At 43.1% G+C, this 20,665-nt stretch overlaps 1 long non-coding RNA gene across 1 annotated transcript; it reads left to right on the forward strand.

Moving 5' to 3' along the window:
• The first annotated feature begins 1,443 nt into the window (after window positions 1-1,443).
• On the forward strand, window positions 1,444-6,456 carry LOC124102040 (uncharacterized). Its single transcript, XR_006854783.2, has 3 exons — window positions 1,444-2,657; window positions 3,535-3,585; window positions 5,805-6,456. It is a non-coding gene; the product is annotated as an uncharacterized LOC124102040 (long non-coding RNA).
• Window positions 6,457-20,665: the final 14,209 nt, after the last annotated feature.

Below are 20,665 nucleotides of genomic sequence, written 5' to 3' on the forward strand. Positions count from 1 at the left end.
TTCTCATTTTAGGAAACATGCTAAAAGATTTCCTCATGTTAACACAGATTTCTCTTGATTTTTGTATTAGTCCACCATGGATGTAACAGTGCCTTGGCTTAAGCAATAGTTCTGGAGTCTCCAAGTCCGAGATCAAGGCATTAGCAGGGTTGGTTTCTGGTGAGTCCTCTATCCGTGGTTTGTAGTTGGCAGCCTTCTTGCTGATCCTCTCGTGGCCTTTCCCCTGTGTGCTTATGCTCCTGGTATTTCTTCCTCTTCTCATAAGGACACCGACCAGCCCTCCTGGATTAAGGCCCCATTTAACCTTGATTACCTTTGTAAAAACCCTATTTCCAAATCCTGTTCTGTTAGGGATTAGGGCTTCACCTTGCAATTTTGAAGGAACCACGATTCGGTCTATAATAACTTGCCCGTTTAGCAATCTATTTCTCAACTCCCCAGACCTCAGTAGCATTGAGATTTGTTATCTCTACCTCCCTTCCATTCTCTCTTAGAGTGAATCCAGTCAGTTTTTAACCCTCAGAACACTCCACTGAACTAGCTCTTTTCAATGTCAAGAATAATATCCATGTGACAGAATCCGAGGGAATTGTCAATCTTTCTCCTTTTTGATCTATCAGTAGCAATTATCATAGCCGGTCACTTTCCCCTCCATGAAACATTGTCTTCCCTTGTTTTATGTGGCATGACTCTTCTTAATTCTCCTATCTCATTGTCTATTCCTGCTCAGTGTCGTTTGCTAGATCCTTCTAATCTTGCTGTTCTCTACATATAGGAGAGAACCAAGGAACAGTGCTTGCATTTCTGTCTTTCCTCTGCTCCCTAGATGATCTCATCCTATCAGGATTTTAAATACTATTTATATACTGACTTCCAAATTTATCTCCTGGTCCAATCTCTGTATAGGACGGTGTCCAATAGCTTTGCTCACCACCACCAAATCACTTCTCCCACAATCTTCTACATCCCTTTAAAAGCACAAGTCCACTCTTAGAGGTGTAGAGCCAATAGCCTTGGAGATGTGCTTTGTGTCTCTGTCATATACCACATCCAATTCCTGTCAGCCCTTCCTTCAAAATATATCTACTGACTGTGCTTTTCACCTCCATTGCTACCATCCTGGGCTGAGATACCAAGATGTCTTACCTGAATTCTTACCATTTTCTTCTTTTTTTTTTTTTTTTTTTTTTTAAAGATAGAGTGAGAGAGGGAGGGAGAGAGAGAGAGAGAATTTTTAATATTTATTTTTTAGTTTTAGGCGGACACAACATCTTTGTATGTGGTGCTGAGGATCGAACCCGGGCCGCACGCATGCCAGGCGAGCGCGCTACCACTTGAGCCACATCCCCAGCCCACCATTTTCTTCTAACTGGTCTGTTTCCACCCATTACTCCCTTACATTATACTCTCGACCCAATATTCAGACTGATCCTTTCAAAACATGTCAGAGCATGTCATTCTGTGCTCCACATCCTCCAGTGGTCTCCCATCTTACTTGGAACAATAGCCAGCATATGTGCTTCACGTCAGCAGTGAGATCTGGATCCTGCTCTTCTTTCATCTCCTGCCCATTCCCCTCCATCACTCTAGTCTAACCAAACTGGCCTGCCTGCTGCTCCTGAAACTCCAAGCACTCTCTGCCTTGGGGCCTAAAAATCACTGCCCCTCCATGTGAAATTCTCTTCTCACAGTTACCTTTATGATTCATTCCCTTATTTCTTCAGGTTTCTGTTTTAATGTCAACTATCATCCTATTAGTGAGGTCCCTCACTACCCCATGTAAAATAGCAACATCATACCCCAGGATTCCATATTACCCTGAAGAGGCTCCATCACTTCTGACATATATATTCTGCTTATGCTCTGTCCTTTCATACCAGACTGTAAACTCAGTGGGAGCAGGGACTTGGTAACTACTCTATTGTCCCCTTGTAGGACAGTTCTTGGCATATAGTAGAGACTAAATGTTCTGTTGAATGAATTTAGATTTATTTGGTAGACTTTTTAGTTTGGATCTACTTAGTCTGTTTTCATAAGACGTCCCTTCTTTCAAACTCCAACATTTCTTATTTAACCAAATACCACTTGGGGAAAAAAGTCTCAGACTTCTCTCAAACTTGGTGGATGAATTATATGCACCCAAGGGACCAGCCTTGAATTTTCCAGTTACCTCAGACAGCTAGGGAATAGCTTGCCATAAAGAAGCCTGTTGCATTACATCATCTTTCCCCATGTGTCTTCTTATGAATCAGATTGCAGAATCGTGGATAAAAATAATTTAATTCAGGTAGAAACTTCTATACATGAAGTTATGTTGCAAATCAAAATTTCTATAAGATGCCTGGTTTTGGGTTAATGACGTGGGCTTTAAGCACTACTAATGGTAACAATTCTTCTAGAATTATTTAAAGTTTGTGTGGGTGGCAGTTGGGGAGGCTGTTCTTGGCCTGCACAATAAGGAGCCTTAACCCAATTTAATTCAACTACCCTGCCAGCCAAAAGACCTGGAAAAGTAGGAGTGACCTACAGAGCTCAAGACTTCAAGGAGAGGAAAAAGGAATTAAAGGATTTAGAATTGGTCTCCATGTAATGAAGTGCTTCAGAAATCGTCTGTAAGTTGTGAGCATTGGAGCATCAACAAGAAGCCGCATTATGATGTAGGTTATGCTGCTGGTGTTAAGGTTAAAAAAAAAATGCATCACAAATTAGAGCCTCAGTCCTCTGGGATGTTGCACCAGGATAAACACCTTGGCCGTCTTGGAGAATAAACACATTTACCTGTTGGCCCACCCATTCTCTGATCTCAATAATCACCCGTCACCCATTCCCATTCCCTCTTGCTCAATTTTACCCCAGAGGATGGATACCTGTGTATCGGGTTTAGCTCAATTAAGAGGTTGTTTGATCAAGTGAATGCTAATTAGAAGGATTATACAGGAAGAGGCATTTCACTCTGTCCTGTTAGCCCCTACATACAGGTGTAGGAATTCCATCATTACTTTCAGAAAGATCTCCCATGACTAGGTTAAATCCCTGTGATAAACCTTCATACACACACACACACACACACACTCATGCCTCTCCATCCACACGATCATCACCATGCTGCTACACAGCCATTTGTAATTAATTTGATTAATGCCTGTTTCTCCCCTACTGCACTCAGGAAGGCAGGATTGTTTGGTTCTTGGTTGGTTCTGTTTATCTTTGTATTTGCAGTGCCTAGCAGTGTCTGGCACAGCAGATATATGTGTGGTGTGTGTGTGTGTGTGTGTATGTACACATATACATATACACATAAACACACACACATTCACTCACACCTGATCAATAGAAGTATTCTTTTCATCCATAATCTCCACCTGCGCTCAGACTGAGCTGGAAGGTAGTAAGCACATTGTGGACCTACACGAGTCGCCCCGTCTACTCTCTAGAGTAGGCTCCTTTTTCATTTCTGTCTCCCTCCCTCAGCTTCTGATCCCTGCAGTATGTGGTGCCATAACTGACTCTAATTTCATTCTAATTTTCCTTAAGGTTATACGCCCAGGAATTCTGAATTTCTGCACTAATTCTTCCTGTCTGCAGGTATGCTTTTCAGCTCCTCCTGGGCTTTCTAGGGCTAAATGCTGTATGACAAATAGCAGAAGGACATCCTACTTTGTAAACCCAATTGTCTCAAGGTATTAGGGTAGACACCAAAGTTTCAGGAATCAGAGAGACTACCAGTACTGGTGGCCCCATGAGTATTCCATTAATGAAGGAGAATCTAACTTCACCTTGGATCCCTATTAGGAGCCACTTCATTGAACAAGGGATAATCAGAGGAAACCAACCAGTGTTCATAAATAATCCTACTAAACCACCACATGATTGCCAGAGAAAGGGGTCGTGTCCCATAAGAGTACAATTCTACCTACGGCTATTCGTAATGATTGTGTGGCAACCAGCATTCTGGATGGGGTTTTTGGAGGGTCCAGGATTCCACCAGGCCACGGTATGCACCATGCTCTTGTCTAATCAACAGAGCTAAAGAAAAGTCAAACTGTAGACCTTCCATAATGGGAATTCTGCCACATAAGAAATACCTTATTATAAATGTCGTGCTCAGGAGCACTATGCATTTTGGTGACAGACATTCACTACCACCTGCACCTAGGCTCTTCATTACCATATTCCCAGACCTTGTCCCACAGCAATATCACTAGCCTTTGCATGGCACGTCATGGTTTGTAAAGCATTTATTATCTCAGATTGGCCATGCCCAAGTCTCCTGGGGTAGGCAGGCAGACATAAAAAGAAAACCCAGAAGTGGTTGTGTCACATAAAGGAAAGTCGGTTGACATCAGCAGGACTCACAGTGGCAATCCTCACTACACTGTGAGATGTGGTCCAGTTGGAGAGTGCAAAGATCCATCTTGTCACACCTAGACCTTACGAAATTAACTCATACTGAAGAAAATGAGCATGAGCCTAAGATAGATTCTGGAATGCCACTTATGTCAGTTCATAATGAGACATTTCCATCCAAGGATTAGGATTTAAAAATGAGTGTTCGGTATACTCTATCCCATTAGGGTGTCCACATCAATAGCTTCTTACTGTTGTAGGAACACCTTTCTGAGGCATATTTTCATGGTTCTGCTAGCTTATGCTCAAGACAGGGAAATATTTAAAAAGTGTGTAAGATGCCAGGAAGAATCTTATAGTAGATTACATTTGGCAATAGGCTTTGAATACTTGAAGGTCTCTGCATCTCTCTCTAAACTAAAAGCCAGAATCCTGGAAACTAAACGTTAAGTCTTCCTTCTCTCCATAGTGCTTAGACTGGGACACTAACAATGTTTATTTAATATTCTTCTGATTGACATTATTGATCTATTTATCTGATAAACAAGTTATGGTCTGTCTATTTGTTATTCAATTCCCGGTAGAGCACAAGATCTATGCTAATCCACACAACTTAAAAATGAAACTCTGAGATGACCAAGGGATCGCTAATTAGCCCAATATCAGACAATCAGCTAATGGCAGAGCCAGGGTTTTTCCCCCCATAGTATAGTATTGATGCATTATAGTTGTAAGGGGATTTCTTATTACGTATATACACATGCACAAAATATAGCAATATAATTTGGCCGATGTCATTCCCTAGTAGTTCCCTTTTCTTTTCCTCTTCTCTTCCGCTGGTCCCTTTCCTCTATTCTACTGATTTCCCTTCAAATTTCATGTGATCCTTCTCACCTGTTTTTCCTTTTTTTCTCTCCAGTTTCCACATTTAAAAGAAAACATACAACCCCTGAACTTCTGAATTTGGATTATTTCACTTAACATAATGTTCTCTAATTTCCTGCAAATAACATAATTTCATTCTTCTTTATGGCTGAATGAAACTCAATTTTGCATATATACCACATTTTCTTTATCCATTCATCTGTTGATGGACACTTAGGCTGGTTCCATAGTTTAGCAGAGCCTGAGTTTGTACATTATTGCTGACCCGAGAGCCATTAAATCTCAGGTGACTCTATCTTTTCTTTGTTGTATTGATCTTATAAATTTCAAGAGGGTAATTTTACTGCTTTCTTGATTTTATTAGGGACCTCACTGTAGTTGCAATTAAAAAAAAAAAGATAAGAGTTTTAACTTCTACTTAACCTGAATAGGAATTTCTAGAATTTATTTTAAGAAGTAAATGTTGAATGATACATTTTAGGATCTTTCCTAAAGATTTCTCCTTTTATGAATTGCACATTAACTTAATTCTTTAAGTAAAACTAATGTCTATCCTTATTTTTCTCCTCCAGTACTATCATCCACATTATAATGGACTGTGATATAATAACATGAGCAAATTTCCAGACAGCTTCTCGAAGGCCAAGTTTACTTACTCCTTTCTGATTTCATCACCTCCATCAGACTGGGGGACAGAAAGCACTGAAGGCCAATTTACTGAAGAAAATTGAACACTTTGTTTGCTATTACCCAAGGACTTGGGGAAAAAGTATTTGTTGATTTTCAGTGTCCAGATGAACTGAGTCACATAGATTTTTCTCAGTCAGTAGCCAAACAGTTATTCAGATGACAACTTCCAAAGTATGGAGTGCTCCAACCAGGGAGACTATTTTTCATTGCTTTTTGAGCTTAGGAAGAATGTAGACATCCATTGTAAACCTTATGTTTCCAAAATCCCAAATGTAGGAAAAATATGCAGACATACAGATATATAGGCTAATTCTAAGTAACAATATGAATATATTTAAAGTTTTTAAAACTTTGTATTTTTTGTAAAAATATTTTTCTTTTACAATTATTTTCCTTTTTTAAAATCATTTTACCAATATAATATATGGAGCCAAAGAAAACAATAATAGTATTAATAAAACCCCCTAAGATTCCTTGTCAGATTTAATTCTACCCAATGGCAAATAGTTGTTTCAGTTGTGGTTTGAAATAAATATAAACATATGTGTGTATTTAATTTTATTTTCTTAGAAAAATAAATCATTTGAAGTGTCTATAAATGTCCTGCAAATACACTGACTGATATAAATCAACGCTAAACACATACATGGCTCAGTCAAGGAGGCTGTGCCTTGAGCCCATCACCTGTCACTACCTTTGATGTGTGCCTGGCTCCGCCTAGAGAAAGTGGACAAACCCGGATGTGCTTAGTCTTCAAACTGGTGGAGCAGGGGTGGTGGAGAGGGGCAGAGAACCCCATCTGGCAGCCTAGGTAGCCCTGTTTTAAGACTGAAGTGTGAATAGACTTGGTATCGAGCCCACACCAGAGCTGATATTTTTGGGAGAGTATGGTGTCCCATTAGCAAAAGGCAAGGATGCTGGAAAAGATGGAACCAGCTATGTGCTACCTGGAATGTTTGTTTTTCTGAAGTCGAGTTTCGAAAACACAACTCCAAGGCACAAACAAGATGAAATGCAAAATTAAACTTCTAGCTACTGTATTGAACTTTTGCAAAGAACCTTTCCTCCAAGCACATCTTCCTTCCCCTCCTTGACTTGTGCCTTTGAAAAACCTAATACAAAAAGTGCTGAAATGAGTCACTGAATATAGCTGGTGCTCAGAGGAAAGATTCCATCCAACAGATTCCTTCTCCCCCATCCTGAGTCCTCCTAGCAGTGTTCTACTTAACCCAAATAAAATGGTAAAAGAATAAAGACAGAGTTTGACTTTACCACCTGTAGCCTAGTGAACTCTGTGCTTTGCCTGTGATCACTATTCATGCCATTTTCACAGCCAGGAAAGACCGTCCCCTCTGCATTTCTTCATCCTGAAGTTTTGCCCAAGTGTCCTGGTCAGGCTGACCGGACCTATTGTCTCAGGAGCTTAAATTGTAGGCACCCGTGACATGAGACTAAACTCAGGCCTCTTTTTTTGTGTTCTTCCTGATTTTCAAGTGTCGATTAAGGTCTGTTTTCAGAAGAAGGTTGAGTGCACTGTTCAGTGGTAGAGCACTTGCCAAGAATCATGTGTGAGGTGCTGTGGGCTTGATCTCTAGCACCAGCAAAAGAGAGAGAGAGAGAGAAAAGTTGGAATTAAAAATATCAACTAACTCTCTGATATCATTTCCAAAACAGTCTCACAGCTGCAATTGGTCTTCTCCCAGCCTAAGTGACTTGCTGAATGGTTAGTATTTATCAGGGACTGTATCACATGCCTCATCAGACCATCTCCCCTAACCTCCCAACAGCCCTGTGAGTATGTGCCTATAACACTTTGATTTCCCAGGCACTGGGACTCAGGGTGGTGACATGGTTTCCTGGGTCACACTATCACTAAGGAGTGAAGACAAGATTCAGACCCAAGCTTTGAGAATGTTCTTTCTTTAGGAACCAGGATCCTTCTTTATAACACACTGAATAAAATCAAATGAATACCACACATCATGAGGTGCCTTGTGCATACACCAGGTTTCTATGCATTTGTTGATAACTATGCTCTTTTGGAAAAGAGAATTTTAGTGAAATATGATGTGGTTTTCAGGCATCTGACTTGCCATGCATTATAAGATGAAAAAAGAATTTCTCTCTAAATGGATCTTGAAAGAATGCAAACATAATATGGCCACCCAAAAATAAAATAAAATAAACAACATCTTTCCTTCTCGTCCTTGGTTATCAACATTCATCAGCTCTTCTCCTCCTGCTCCTAGCCCTCCAGTGTGTGGTAGTCAGGGCTTAAGCTGAAGCAGACAACAAATAGTAATAGCTGCTCCCATTAGAAACAAGGGCTGTTGAGGGAAGGTGGACAGCCGTGGGAATCAGGGGACACTGAGCTCATGTATTTTGCCTCAGATGATTGATCTTGAAAACATAAGCTTGTGAATTCATTTATAACTCAAGGTCATATAACAATAATACTCTGAGTATGTACACCATTTGTGCAGACATTAGTGCTTCTAAGCTTCCTGAAAACCTAGTGTCCCTGCTTTGGAAGTGAGAAAACGAGGGCTCAGGTTGAGGACTTGCCCATTGCCCACATTTCTATCATAGTCACTTTCAAAAAAGTAAATCTGATCTTAGGTTCTCCTTTATCCTTTTTGAAGATTTTTTAAAAAATAATTAATTTTTACTGGTTATTTTTAGTTATACGTGACAGTAGAATTTATTCTGATAGAATCACACAAGCATGGAATATATCTTATTCTAACTAGGACCTCATTCTTATGGATCTACATGATGGTGGGATGCACTATGGTGTGTTCATAGACGTACAAAGGGAAATATTTTTTATTTATTCCACTGCCTTTCCTTATCTTTCCTCCCTTCCCTTTGTTCCCCTTTATCTAATCTACTAAATATCTATTCTTCCCCTCTCTCCCTTATTGTAGGCTCGTTTCCACATATCAGTGAAAACATTTGATCTTTGGTTTTGGGGGACTGGCTTAATTCACTTAGCATGATAGTCTCCAGGTCCATCCATTTACTGGTAAATGCCATAATTTCACTCTTCTTTATGGCTGAGTAATAGTCTATTGTGTATATAGACGACATTTTCTTTATCCATTTATCTGTTGAAGGGCACCTTAGCTATTGTGAATTCAGCTGCTATAAACATTGATGTGGCTGAGTCACTGTAGTATGCTGATTTTAAGTACTTTGGGTGTAGACTGAGGAGTGGAACAGCTGGGTCAAATGGTGATTCCACTCCTAGTTTTTGAGAAATCTCCGTACTGCTTTCCAGAGTGGTAATTTCACCAATTTTCCACCAATTTCCACCAATTTTCAGTGCCACTAGCAATGTATGAGTCTATCTTTTCCCTACATCCTCACCAATATTTATTTTTACTTATATTCTTGATAATTGCCATTCTGACTGGAGTGAGATGAAATCTTAGCGTAGTTTATTCTTGAGAAGAGATCTTTTTGTTGCTAGGCTGATCTTGAACCTCTGGCTTCAAGTGATCCTCCTGCCTTAACCTCCCAAGTAGCTGGCTCTGCAGGTGTGCACAATTGTGCCAGGCTTAATTCTGCATTCTTATGTCTCCGGATAGAAGTCCACCCGACTCCTTGCCCCCCACTTAAAATCTTTGGAAAGATCCCAATTGCCTGTAAACACACATTAGGGGCAATGGGACCATCGATCCCTGGTTCCCAAGTCCATCTGCACCTTCCTTCCATCCACAATCCACCCTCTCTTGCCCACCTACTGAATTGTCAAACTACACTACCTGTGTTGTCTACCATACTCTGTATTACCTCCATGATCCACCTGCACTCTCTTTCCCTATCTCTTTTTACCTGAAAAGTGAAAAAGACTCAGTTCAAGGATCACTTCCATGTCAAAGGCTTACACCAACTGCGCTGGGTAACACAGAGGTCAACTCCTTCACTGGATTAAATGGTCTACAGACTAGTTGAAAGACTTAAAAATTAACTGAATTAAGAAAAACATTAGCTGGGCATGGTGGTGCATGCGGGAGATGGGAGGATTGTGAGTTCAGAGGCAGCCTCAGCAACAGCAAGGTGCTAAGCAGCTCTAAATGAAATACAAATAAAGCTGAGGATGTGGTTCAGTGGTTGAGTGCCCCTGAGTTTCAAACCTCGGTAACAACAAAAACAAAAAAAAAGGAGGAGGAGGAGGAGGGGGAGGGGGAGGGGGAGGGGGAGGGGAGGAGGAGGAGGAGGGGGAGGGTGAGGGGGAGGAGGAGGGAAAGAAAGAAAGAAAGAAAGAAAGAAAGAAAGAAAGAAAGAAAGAAAGAAAGAAAGAAAGAAAGAAAGAAAGAAAGAAAGAAAGAAAGAAAGAACAGTGAATGAGCTGGTCAGTTGTGAGATTTTAAAGGCTAAAGAGTGAGAGAAACCAAGTAAGAGAAATGAAGAAATTCATATTGCAAACAATTGGTTTTGTATACGTAAAGTATATACAGTCCTTCCTCAGTATCCACAGAGGATTTGTTCCCAGACCCCCTGCAGATCCTGAACTCCAAAGATGCTTAAGTCCTTTATATGGTACAGGATTTGCACATAACTTGTGCACATGTTCCGGAATACTTTAAATCATCTCTGCCCTACTTATAAAACTTAATATAATATAAATGCTACATAAATAGTTATGATGTATTGTTTAGAGCACAATGACAAGAAAAAACATCTGTACTTATTTAAAATAGACACAATTTCTTTCTCTTGAATATTTGTAAAAATTGTATATGTATTTTTAGTTGTTGATGGGCTTTATTTTATTCATTTATTTATATGCAGTGCTGAGAATCGAACCCAGTGCCTCACACATGCTGGGCAAGCGCTTTACCACTGAGCCACAAGCCCAGCTCTTTCTTTTGAATATTTTGACCCATAGTTGATCAATCAATCCATGGTCTGAGGACAGACTGTATGTATCAAAGTGAATGCAAGATTGATTAAAAAGAATCAGATGGTAAACCTGATGATGATGATGATGATGATGATGATGATGATGATTAACTAAAATGCAGCCTGGAGTCAGAGAGAAGCTTTAGAACCCTCTCTAAGTGGTAGTGTGGTGGGGTGTCTTGTTTCTTTCTGTCATACTCAACAGTGTTTAGAAGAACAGGCAAACTTTTCATTCTTTCTGATGAGCTGTTTCTCCATACAATTATTCCATTTTCTGGGGAAGAATCCCTTAATGGCATGGCATTGTGATTTGTTTTCTAAATCACAAAGCAGATGTTGACATTTGTTCCACTGGCTGGCTCACCTTTCTTCCTCTCTTCCTACATAGCCTTGTTCAAATTTATATGCAGCCCATCCAGGTACATCAGGTAGGCAAAGGTCCAGAGAAAAGCAGGCTTAAAGAACCAACGGAGTCCTCTGGACTTTGCATTTGTTAGTCAATGAGTCTATGAATGAACTCTTCCAGGCCAGCCCTACAGTCACAGCTGGGGTTATATTCCTGGCTCCACCTCCTCCAACTGCTTGTTAGTATTGACTTTGCAAAGCAGGGATCATTGTGCAATTTGGGGAGGAGTCAGCAGCCAGGGCTGGGCTTCTTCTAACAATTCAAACACACAGGTCATTAAAAGGGCTTAACCAGAGGGTCTTGATTAAGTCTTCTGGGCCAGATATGGAGAATTGTCCTTTAGCCAGGCTTCCAATATTCGCTGCCCAAACTTGCAGTATTCTTGAGCTATCATTCATAGTGCCCCACTAAATCACTGCTGGAAGATGTAGGGAGTTATAAGATTCTTAAAAATCAGTTGCTTTACCATGGAGCTGGGCCAGGCATGGCATAAACAAGGACAAAATGCCAGCTCTGTAGTAGTTCTACCAGCACCCACTGTGGATTGGAATTTGACCGTGTTATCTCCAACACCTACTTGAGGAAACTGAGGATCAGATGGGTTAAGTAACTATCCCAAGGACTGGGGTCTGAACCCAGAGCCACCTCACTTCTGTTCTGCATGCTTTCTCCCAGGCTTGGACCATGACCTGACTGGTGGCCTGAACTTTTTGCATTGAATTTTGGTCCTCTTGGCCTTGAGAAATCAGCTAAGGCCCCAAGAGTATCCTCTCTTTTTCATAGAACCAGGGAGATGATGTAGGAATCCTGATTTGCAGACTGTCGATGAGAGCACTTGACAAATCCCTCTACTATCAAGGAGCAAAGAGACAAGGTCAATTTGTCTTCCACTGCCATGGGATGCCAGAGAGGTCTCGTTGGAGAAATCACCCTAGACTCTTGAGTAACTGAGCCTCTCAGCGTCCTCTTGACTAATTAGAGTTGAATGAATGGAGCAAAGCTTTTGGAGCTTAACAGGCCCAAGTCTGAATGCTTTTATCTTCTTTCTTGAAAGAGCAAGCTCTAGCATAACTTGCCTGCTGTCATAGGGAGACTTTGCTTTGACAATGATATCACTGAGAATTTTCCCCTTCGAAATATTGGAGGAAGGTGACATGGCACACACACACAAAAAACAAAAACAAAACAAAACAAAAAAAACTAAAACTGTAGTATCTCTGCTCCCTCAGACCAGTAAATACTGAAAAAAAAATGAAGTCGTACCTTTTTCTGCGTTATTCCTTCCTTTAAGTATCAGAGTGAAGGTTCCCATCAATTTATATTAATTACCTGTTTGACTGCTGAAATAAAGACCCCAAATAACAGGCTTCTTTCCCTTGTACCTAACTATACATACATAGCAGCCCAGGGGAGCCACACTCTGTCATCTTGTTGCTCTGCCATCCCTTGACTATGACCTTCATTGAGGTCCAGCAAGGATCAGTACCACATCCACAGTCTGTGGCGGCAGGTTCAAGGAAGAGTCAGGAAATGAAACTTCCCCCTTTAAGAGCAGAAATCACATGTATCATTTCTACTCACATCTCTTTAGGCAGAATCTAGTCAAATACTTCACTTAGTTGCTAGGGAGGCTGGGAAATATCGTGTTTAGTTGGGAAATACAGCCAAATGCTAAGCTAAAAACTGTATCACTATAAAGGAGGGAAGAATGGATAATGGAGAGAAGTAGAAATAATAGTTGCTCCATCCAAAGTTGCCCATGGGAAATCTCCCTCTTTTGGGGGAGGGGGCTATAGGGGATTGAATACAGGGGCCCTTGACCACTGAGCCACATCCCTATTTTGCATTTTATTTAGAGACAGGGTCTCACTGAGTTGCTTAGTGCCTTGCTGTTGCTGAGACTGGCTTTGAACTCACAATCCTCCTGCCTCAGCCTCCTGAACCGCTAATTGTAGGCACGTGCCACTGCACCTGGCAGGAAGTCTCCCTCTTATCCAGCATATTCTCCCCTTCACCCTCCTGTGAAGCCTTTGGCAGATCAGATTACTGGTTCATTACACATCCCCATACCCCCTTTGCCTTGTAGTTTAGCTTCTCTACGGGAGGAATGTACTTTCCTGCCCCTTGACTTGGGCTCAGTCATGCAATCTGCTTTGGCCAATTATTAGCAAATGTGATAAAACCAAAGCTTTGAAATGTGCTGGGGGAAATTGGGTTTGTTCTCTCGACCATCTGCCTTCACCATGAGAAGAGCTTCCCCTGGGGAGCTGCTGTCCCTGCAGCCTGGTCCCTAGAACAAACACACATGGGCAAAGCTGTCCCAGCCAGAACAGACCTGCAGTGAGAAGCAGAGCTGGCCCAAGCTCCAGACCTGCAGCAGAGGCACCCAGCCAGGCTCAGCTGAGACCCGCCAACCCAAAGGCCTGTGAGAGTAAATGTTTAATGTTTATGTATGTCGCGACCCCTCGCCGGCAAGGGAAAACACGACACAGGATTCTTCTTTCAGCAGTTTATTCAGGCCTTGTTTCATGTATCATCTTTTAGTGACCCCCCGCCGAGCGCCCAAGCACAGCCTAATAAAGCCTCCCGCATACCAATCCCAAGCTGCCACGTGGACCTTTCTCATAGGGTGGGAAGGGATTGCGTGCCAACTCTCCATATTAGGAGTTGTTTATCACAGGCCACAGTGGAAGCCCATGCCATCTTTTAATGGCGGCCACGGTCTAATTAGAACGGCTCACCACAGTTCCCCCTTCTGTTTTATAAAACAATGCAGGCGAAAGTAGAGGTCCTATCCCACTGTGCAGAAGTGGCTGCAATGTATGGTTCAGTCCTAAGGAGGCGCCTTCCCCAGACTTGACCCCATATCAGCCGACGCCTTTTTTCGTAGGGCGGGGCGTGGACGTCAAACCCGCATGCAATAGGACATGCTTTCCTTGAGGTCCCTTGAGGGATCACTCAAGTGTAGTGCCTTGCCTCGCATCCTGCATCGTGACGACGGTGAGAAGTAGGATAACACAAGTAGCCTGGTAGTAATGACAAAATTTAAGTTGGCAACACAATCCCTAAGCCCCAGAGGAAGGTAAAGAGTCTGTAGCCGAGAAGAAAGACCAGTCCTGAAACCCATCTGCGTGTAATGGTAACAAGACCTGCAGAGTGCAAGGGCTATTCAGCACTGGGAGAGAATAAAGGAAGAGGACAGGCCAATCCCAGTGCAATGTGAAACTAACTTGGGGTGCAATGGCCCTGCCCAGAAATCATTGTTTAAGCTGTGCAAGCCAGATTTGTGGGGAAATGCCATTTTTTAAGGCCGCAAGAGCCTGTACGATCATAGCCTTCTCTTGCGCATGGCGAGTTTTAAGGCGACAGAGAAGCCACAAACAAAGTACAACACCGAAGCAACACATAGCATCAAAAATGCCCACTCCCACCCATTCCTTTAAAAAGGAAAAGGCAGAGGATAGCCAACTGGTGAATTAACCCAAAGTCACTGGTTCGACACGGGTACTATTCAAAACAGCAATCTGAGTTAGTTGAGACTGGATCAAGTTTTCTGCTTCCATGGACCAGGTTCCGGATAGATACTCTCCGATGATGCGGGAGGCATTTCTGGAATCATTAAATCTGACAGAGGTTATACATAAATGTGCACGTTGATCAATACAACCCAAATGTACTAGGTCAGACAATTCCTCAACTTGAGCTTGAAGCAGATCTATCCTTTGATTAGCAGCCAAAATCCCAGATAGAATGTGTTGATTAATTTTACTTTGAGATTTAAGTATGGTGGATGTTTGTTGAATAACCTGATTAATAGTGGCAGCAGTTTGTACCTGGCTGGCCATGGCTACTCCAGCTGTAACTGCTGCAGTAGCAGATACCGCCACAGCTGTCACTATAGCTGCCGTAATTCCAAAATCTCTACGGGCTCTAATCAGTTCAACAATAGGAAAAGACTCTGGATCTGCAGTCATAACCATTGCCGTAGTCCAGGAGCCATTCCAACACTCAGACAAATAACAGGTAATATTAGAACAATTAAGCATCCCCTGTGATGTAGCATTAGCCAAAAGAAACAGGAACGGAGATTGGAGACAGACTGCTGCGGAGGGTAATGTAGCATTAGATAATTGTGAATTATTTGCAGAAATTTTAAGCCTCCTACCTCGCTCCGAGTCTTGGGTACTGTCAGAAACATTAAACAGCCAACTTTGGACTCCTAATATTTCCCTGGGGAAACACAAGCGCGGACTAGACTAGCCCAATCTGAGGGAGTCATGCAAAATCTAGTAAGTCCCTCCACCTGAGTGAGAGTGAAAGCGGCATCTATGCCATAAGTGCGGACGGATTCTGCCAAGGTTTTAATTATCTTAAAGTCTAAAGGCTCATGATATCTTCCCCTGTTATTGTCCTGAAATACAGGGTATGCAAGTCCCATATCTGTATTAACTGTCCTCCAAACTTGTGCATGAAAAGATCTCCCGGAACCTTGGCTCCCCCCCACATACGGAGGTGGGGCAATCGGCACCATATCTTTTTCTAGATATTCTACCTCCTCCTCCTCAGAGTTTTGTTGACCGATGTTAACTCCCTTCCCCTTCTTACAGTAGGTGTGTGTGCCCTGTGTCTCCTTTTTCTTCTTTTTCATTTTTATCTTATGTAGTTGTTGTAACAATATATCAAGGTCCTCAGAACTCTCTGAGTCGCTTGTGTTCTCAGGCGTTTTTAATTCGGTCAAGTCTGGGTAGAGCCTTCTCCTATTTTTATCTTCAGGCTCTTTTGCCTTCTCACTACTGTTACTTTTAATACTCTCTGTCACTTCACTACATGATCCTTCAGATTTTTTCTCATGCAGTTGCTCAAGAATAGCTTGACCCTCACTCACAGCTTCCTGGCATTTACCATCTGTTATACATCCTCTAACTAACTTCCAAAGTGGTATAACGCCACCCTCTAAGGTGCCTTGTTCACGAGCAAAATCTAGATCTTTCCCTAATTTGTCCCAGCTAGGAATCGTAAGACTCCCTGAAAAAGCAAACCAAGGAGCCACTATATCAGCTTTTCTTAAAAACATCTGCAAAGTACTCTGCTTTATCTTAAGTCCTTTTGAATGTAACAACCCATCTAGGGCCAACAAAATTGGGCTTGAAGAGGTAGCGCCCATAATGTTTTTAGAGCTATAAAGAAAGTGAAAGTACAAAAGTCCCCGCTCTCTTCCTTTTACAGGGGAGCGTCCCTTTTTCCCGCTCTCTCTCTATTTACAGAGAGAGCGCCCCACTATTTGCTTGTGGATTCCCACTTTACCTGGGAACTTACCGGTGCACCACCCTGACTGCTGAAAGTTCTGGATCCTGGGTTCGAGGAATATAATTCCCCGTACGGGCCACCAATTGTCGCAACCCCTCGCCGGCAAGGGAAAACACGACACAGGATTCTTCTTTCAGCAGTTTATTCAGGCCTTGTTTCATGTATCATCTTCTAGTGACCCCCCGCCGAGCGCCCAAGCACAGCCTAATAAAGCCTCCCGCATACCAATCCCAAGCTGCCACGTGGACCTTTCTCATAGGGTGGGAAGGGATTGCGTGCCAACTCTCCATATTAGGAGTTGTTTATCACAGGCCACAGTGGAAGCCGGCACCATCTTCTAATGGCGGCCACGGTCTAATTAGAACGGCTCACCATATATGTATACCTTCCCCTGGGATTTGGGCGTTGTTCATTACATGACATTATTAGGGCAATAACTAAATGATACAGCCTGGCCCTATCTCAGAAGCTGTCTATCTGGTTATTCACTCTTTGTGCCTACAGATCCTTTCCCCATACTGTTTCACCATTCTCTGGGCTTGGCAGGTGGATCTTTATGGGTTCCCTTGGTGTCTGGCTTCAAGATGGGTTTAGACAATGAGAGGTACTGGCAGGAGAGAGAATGACGTTTGGGGTATTTAGTTCCCCGGATTCTTCCCTGAAGCTCACCAGAGAGAGCAAAGCACACAACTTGTGTCAGTTTCCTCTCTGGGTCTACAGTTGTCACCAGCCCAAGATTCTGCAGTAGCTTTCATCTTCCTAAACCCTACCCACATGTTTGTCAATTGCCCCTTCTCAAAAGTCTCCTGGATTTCTCAGCTTGAACAAACCATTTATTTTTTTGTTGGACCCTGACACACGCTTGCACCCACCCCCATGGCCTCAGGACCTTTGCTCACCTTATCTCTGACCTCTACCCTGCCCAAAAGTATGTCCTCCTCCTCTTCATGGGGTCAAATATGACTCTCCTTTCAAGGCCTATCTCATACCCCCCTCTTCTAAGACACTTTCTCCTAAGTCTCTAGCTCCCACGGGCCTCCCCACCCGCACCACATCATGGAGGCCTTGTTTCACACTAAAGCACAGCAGTCTATAAGCTGTGCTCAAGGGTGACCCAGGGACTCTGTGAAAGGTCCCCGTGGTGGGCAGGACAGTATTTTCAGGGCAGGTGGAATTTCACTTTCTACAAAGACTAAACATTTCGTTTGAGATCCAGTGTTTTTGAAACATTTGAACATTTTGATACAGTACACTGGTCTTTAGCTTTTTATTTACATAAATTTTATCTATGCAAGCTAAATGAATAAGATTAAATATCTCCCACGTCAAGGAATTTATGTTCTCCCTTGTGGGGGCGGGCAGATGGATGATGGACAGAAGGATGGCTTGACGCACGGATGGCTGCATGCAAGGAGGGCAGGTTTGGGTTCTCATCATAAGCAGTTTCTTCATGGGTTCTACTCTCTCCTCATGGTCTGGAGGAACACATCTTTTTGCTCCTACACAAATCCTGCTGGAAACATCTCTCCTGGCACTTCAACCAATCTCTAAAGGGCCGACTAAAGGGGACAGAAGGTCAGAAAGGATGGAGGACCGACTGTTGGGCTGGCTGCACTAAGCAGCTGCAGATCCTGCTCTGCAGAGACCTGAAAGGAAGGTGCAGCAAGAACAGCACAGAAGTCTGGCGCCATGGGGAACCTACTCAGCACCCCCAGAGGACCGGCAAACAGGTTTCTAAAGACCCATTATTTCCACCCCATCCCAAATTTTCCTGTCTCCAACCTCTCACTATGATGTTTCTCATTAGTAAAAGGAATAAAATAATGTTTTCCTCTTATTTAGTCTGCATATTCAATGACCACATTATATATGCTATAGTGTTCACACTACCTGGTATCTGACGGTGACAATAATTTCTCCTAAATAACCATTTGCTGTGTCCGCTTTGAACAATGTCACGTGAAAAGACACTGGTTTGCTTGTTTCATTTTTTTTCCTCTCTCCAAATGTGTATCTTGGGGTCCATTTATAAAATAGTCTGGATTTTGGGTCCTGTAAGATGCCACTTAATTGAAACTCTGCAAAGGAAGAACCATTTGCATTTTATACTATACCAGAACTTCACCTTGTTCAACCCTCTACCTACGAGGGCACTGGGTGAAGGGCATTGAGAGTCCTGGGTCAACAGGCACAGGAATAATGACCAGCACCTTCACTTGGACCCTGGTGTTTCTTCATGAAAGAAAGAAAAATCCTTGAAAAAGGTGGATGGACAGACAGATGGATGGAATGAATGAGAGACAGAGGGAGTCCCAGGAGAACAACTGTAACTTTTCCACCCAGAGTTCATTTGGACAAATCTTTCTTTCAGTGGAGAAAAAATAAAAAATAAAAACACTGTACTCCTGCTCCACTCCAGCCCCCTCATTCCCATGCCTGAGTCGTGGGCGATGATAGATTAGGGGGTGCTGTCTGCACTGTACACTGTCTGCTTAGGGTATGAAAAAAATCACCTGCTTAAGGTCATTCGTGCTCACTTTGTAGCCATAGTGTCTGGAAATAATAGAGCTAGAAATTACTTTTCCTGTTTTCAGTGTCCATCGTGGGTCACAAGATCCCATGCATTTTATTTTCCAGAGTTGGGAGTAAGAAAATGCACCTGGCATTGACTGACTGCTGCTTTCCTCCTCCTGTGGGGACAACTGTCCTCCCTCTGTAGTTCAGCTCACTGATGGGCCCCCTGGAACAGTGGGTACCTAGTGAGACCAGGGGAAGCCAGGAAACCCACACGCTGTCCAAACACAGGTGGAAAAGGAACCCCAGCAGGGCAATCTGACCATCAGCACCTGGAACCCCTGGGTGAAGGCACCCAGAGCCAATGACACACAGGCAAGGTGGGCCAGCTGCTGCCACCTCCTCTGTGGGAACATGTGGACGAGCTCTGGAGTCTCATCCCGGTAAGTCCAACTTCCCTTGATGTGTCTATGAAATGACCTCATTGTCAGGGCTTCTGACTATTACCCCTCCGTAAGATGCTACTTCTCAGAAGGAAAGAGAAACAATCCCCAGAGCTGGTTTTTGAAGGATCAGGTCCCAGACCGCACTGCTGATGTATCTTCTAAGCCTGAGCTTCACATTCTCTTAGGACCCTGACTGATGGAGCCCTAGCACCACCACAGGTGTGAAGGGGGGTCCTGTTCCTTCAACTCTCACACCCACGTGCAGATCAAGTAAACCCCTTCCTTTTGTCCTCTGAAGCACAACTGAGCTAAGGATAGGTCTGAAGGCTTTCTGTTCAAGGTCAGAGCATGACAAAAGGTGACTGGCCACAGAGCATCCAATTCCTAGACAGCTGGCACTTGCCATCCTTGGAGGACCCCAGGAAAAATAGGTCTTACCTACATTCCTCCCTCCTAGCACCCGGTAGTCTCCAGATGCCATCTTTAAAGACCCCCATCCTATCCTTCTGCATCTGGTCCTGAAAGTGGCCTCCTCTACCTGTCTAGGCCCATGTTTCCACTCTAAGTACTCACCTGTGAAAACAGGCCTCAGCCTTCAGGCAAGATCCCAGCCTCTCCCTGCAGGGACCTGATCCCATACCTGTCCCCAGAACCGAATCATGCCCCCCTCTGAGACCACCATTGTACTGCATTTAAAAAGAAAGAAAAGAAAAGGAAAGAAAAGAAAAAATATGACAAAGAGTTTCCTTCTTCCTCCTTGACCTGCCCCCTTTCTTCCAACTTCCGGTCATGAACACACTTCTTGAAAGAATGGGTCAGACCTACAACTGCCAACTCCCCTCCACCTTCTTGCTGCTTTACCTCTTACAGACCTGGCTCTCACTGTCCTCTTGAAAAAGTGCTCTCCATAGTCATTAGTGACCAACCTGAGTTTTTGTGGAAATTAAATTAGAAAATACGGGTGTCGCACTTAGAGCCCAGGATGTGGCCTGCGTAAGTGCTGCCAGGTGTCATTACTATGCCGTGACTCTCCCTTGGGCTTACTTCCTTCTCGTCACACCAACAATAACTTTGTGCCTTGATGCATGGTGATGGTCCCGGAACAGGGTCATGTCACTCGAAGAAAGAGGCCAAATGTTTAGGAATGTCTCCTAATTCAAGG

The sequence above is a fragment of the Marmota monax genome, unplaced genomic scaffold, assembly GCF_021218885.2.
Source record: "Marmota monax isolate L192 unplaced genomic scaffold, Marmota_monax_Labrador192_F-V1.1 WCK01_AAM20220418_F8-fsc00087, whole genome shotgun sequence".
In the NCBI taxonomy this organism is placed as follows: domain Eukaryota; kingdom Metazoa; phylum Chordata; class Mammalia; order Rodentia; family Sciuridae; genus Marmota; species Marmota monax.